The sequence below is a fragment of the Haliaeetus leucocephalus genome, unplaced genomic scaffold, assembly GCF_000737465.1.
Source record: "Haliaeetus leucocephalus isolate CR32 unplaced genomic scaffold, Haliaeetus_leucocephalus-4.0 Scaffold2, whole genome shotgun sequence".
NCBI classification, from domain to species: Eukaryota; Metazoa; Chordata; class Aves; order Accipitriformes; family Accipitridae; genus Haliaeetus; species Haliaeetus leucocephalus.
The window spans coordinates 16,608,086-16,608,375 of NW_010972438.1; positions in this window are offsets into that span (position 1 = coordinate 16,608,086).

Sequence of the window (290 nt, forward strand, 5' to 3'; positions counted from 1 at the left end):
CCCCCCCCGCATCCAGGGTCGGGCGTCCGCTCAGCGGCGAGGCCGAGGCGCGGTGCCGCTGGGAGGGGCTGCGCCGGGCTCCCTCAGCCCGTTACTCGCTGCCTGGGGACACACCGGTGAGGGTAGAGCCGCCCCCCCCCCGCCCCGCTCTCTGTTTTCTGCCCGTTGTGCAGCATACCGAGCGGGCGGGGATGCTGGGGCCCCATCCGTGCCTCCTGGGCGGGAGGGCTGAGGCGGCCCCGGGGCGGGACGTGCGCTGCGCGGGGATAGGGAGACCGAGCGCGGGGTGG